This window comes from Arachis ipaensis, chromosome B01 (assembly GCF_000816755.2).
Source record: "Arachis ipaensis cultivar K30076 chromosome B01, Araip1.1, whole genome shotgun sequence".
NCBI classification, from domain to species: Eukaryota; Viridiplantae; Streptophyta; class Magnoliopsida; order Fabales; family Fabaceae; genus Arachis; species Arachis ipaensis.
The window spans coordinates 16,136,313-16,139,877 of record NC_029785.2 but is presented as its reverse complement, the minus strand read 5'-3'; positions in this window follow the sequence as shown (position 1 = coordinate 16,139,877).

Genomic DNA, 3,565 nt, shown 5'->3' with positions numbered 1-3,565 from the left:
TTTTCATGATATATTCTTTTTTTGGGTTAAAATTTTAGAATTTTTTATTTAAATTAAATAAATATAGAAATTACGAAAATATATAAAATATGAAGTAATTATCTAAATGTATAATAAATCACATTTCAAATATTGAGAGGTGAAGTGAAAAATAAGCATATCTAAGCAACTGAAATCCTGTGCTGCGATGATACAACACTGTGACAAATCTAGGGTGTACCTAAAATACGTGTTAAGTGGGAGAACGGATATTGAGTATCCGAGATACGCGTGAACTCGAAACAAGGTCAGTATTCGAGATACATGTAAAACGCGTAATTCAGGTCTCAACATCTGGGATACACTCAAACGTGTAATGCAGGTCTTAACATCCAAGATATGTATATTATGGTGTAGGTGTCTTTGCACCCTAGATATTTTGGAGAAAAAAATCTATATATATCCTCCCATTCTCAACTATTTTCTCACAATTCACAATTCAATCTTTTCTTTCTCCTCTTTCTATTTTGTTCTCATGGAGAATAATCAGTTCTTTTTTGTTATGATTTATCCCAATGAAATAGTAAAAAATGGTGATGAAGGAGTGATTTTGTAATCTAATTCAACTATGATGTTACGCACTAACCGTGTTGATATTCTACATGCGCTAAAGACGGTCATACTGAGCAACAATGGAGGGAGAATAGGTAGCAAGGGGGTTGGACGGGTTGCATATAGATTTTTGCACGCATTTTTGAACAGTGGATTTACCAACAGGTTATTCTGGATTGAAGGGGATCAGCATGTGAGGGCAATGTTCGACGTACATATAAGGCTAATGCCACAACATGTGATGGAGTGGTATGCTGCCGTGCGTGACATGGTTGTTGGTGGTGGGCCGTCCTCTTCGAGTTCTCAAGTAGTCCCACTGGATGCAACACCAATTCACTACACCCTGCCTCATGATAGTGCCGAAGAAGACGACAACGAGGCGATTCAGATTATGTTGCCGAATTTGGGTTGTCCAACGAGACTTCTACCAATAGTGGTGCTCGATTTCTCCTGCCTCCTCTTTTATCCGTTCCTCAATTGTCATAAGTTTCAAGTCATTATCACAGTTTAAATTTGCACATAATGCAGCTAGATGATCCTTTCAATGTCGGCCAAGGAGAGGCTTACAACACCGATGGTGGGTTGGAATTTCGGGTTGGCCATAGGTTCAGGAATCGTGATGCTATTCTGATAATAGTGAAGAACTACAGTATTCGAAGAAATGTAGAGTATATAGTTTTGGAGTCGGATAGGCTTGAATACCACTGTTGTTGCAAGCAATTCACCAACGGTTGTCCATTGAGTTTTCGTGTGGCACTATGTTAGAACTTGAACTACTGGTATATTTTACATGTTATTTTTTAGTTGAAATTAAAGTCTATTACGTTAATTATGTCTTGTACTAAACATTGACATACACGAGTATTTTTGTAGGGAAGTGTGTAGGTTCGATAGAGCACATACCTGTTTGACACCAACCATGTCTCAAGACCATGCTTAGTTGGATAGTAGCTTGATGTGCAAGGTCATTCTACCTATAATAAAGAATGACCCCGTCGGTGTCTATCCTAGTGTTGCAAAGTGAGGGTGCATCAGAGTTACCATTTCAAGTCATCGTATCGAAAAATGTGGATGACAAAGCAAAAAGTGATTGCTTAGATTTATGGGATACGATTCACAACTGCGTTGTTGTTCCTTATTATGACGAGGACATGGTTGACGGAGATTGAAGCCAGGTTAATAAGGTCTTTTGGATATTCTCTCATTGCATTGAGGCAATTAAATATTGCAAGACTTTTGTATCGCTGGATGGGATACATTTGTACGAAAAGTACGAGAGTGTGCTGTTAATTGTTGTGGTTCAAGATGGTAATAACAACATTCTGCCCATAGCTTTCGTATTAGTCAAGTCTGAGATAACTGAGTCATGGTCATTTTTCCTCTCGAATTTGAGGCAGCATGTTACTCCGCAGCTGGAACTTCTTCTCATATCTAGTAGATCGCAGACCATTCGCGCTGCCCTAAATGTACCTCACAATGGATGGCATCCTCCCTCCACACATCATGCTTAATTAATTGCTTATTGCACATCATCCTACTATGGCCTTATATATGTCTCAGAGCATATTTTGGATGTCTGGATTCGAATTATGCGTTTTACACATATCTCGGATACTGAGATTCTGTTTTGAATTTATGCGTATTTCGGATATTCAGTATCCATTCTCACACTTAACACATATTCTGGGTGCATCTTGGAAATGTCATGGCGCCGTATTGTTACAGTATGGAGTCTCAGTCGCCAAGATATATTTATATTCCACTTCACCCTTCAATATCCAAGATGTTATACGTTGTGCATTTAAGTAATTACTTCATATTTTATGTATTTTTGTAATTTTTATATTTATTTAATTTAAATAAAAATTCCAAAATTTTGTGATAAATAACTATAGCGTATCGATAATAAATTAATAATGTGAATGGATAAAGCATGGAAAAGCACAAGCAAGCCAGTAACGTCCCAAAGGGCAAAAGCAATGTAATAATATGTTAGTTGTGAAACTATGGCCTACATTACATTAATTGCCTGTTGGTTCTTAATTAGTTGAATCTCTGATAAAATTTATTTTCCTCTGCTTTAATTTGTTTTGGCTCCGGCATAATGACCCTTTTTTTTAAATAATAATAAAAAAAGAAGGCGGTTCTTTTATTATTGCATTGAAACGGTTACTAGTCCACTTTATGAATTCACATGGAACTATTATGATTTAGGATAGCTGCATTTATAAAATTACTCCGCTAGGGAAAAAAAATATTATATACACCATCTTCTATATTCACTTTTCTTGTATATTTTTATTTTTGTTATTGAATGAAATTTGATCCTAAATGTTTGGAAACAAAAATTAATATTCTATCTTTAAATAACTTATACTTTAAAAAAATGAATTTAATTTTGATGCAGTGACTCAATATAATCGTTTTATACGTGCATCTAATCATATAACGTTACATTAGCAAAAATATTTACATTGATCACGTGAATAATCATTTAAGAAAATGATTGTAATTATACAACATTATAAAATATTTTACACATTCCGTAGCATCAAATTAAACTAAAAAAAATTAGCTTTCATTTGTATGGAAAACTACATCTAGAACATTTTTTCAAAATGAACGATGAAAATGTATCAGCAAAATTAATACTCAATTTAACCTTTAAAATTTGAAGTTGGATTCAATTTGACTTTTAAAATTTTAATAAACTCAAATTAGACTAATTATAATCGTAACTCACATTAACTCTTGAGTTAATCTCCGTTAACGATACGTTAATTTTGTACATTAACTTATTTTTATTTGAATTTTTTACCCAAATTCTATGTGATCAAGATTTATTAGAATTTTAAAATCTTGATTGTTGCTCCAAAGTCGCACAATTTTTAAATTAAACTTGTTCGTCCTTACGAACATATTGTGAAATCAATCAAATTTTTACGGAGTCTACTAATAAATCTTAATCATATAG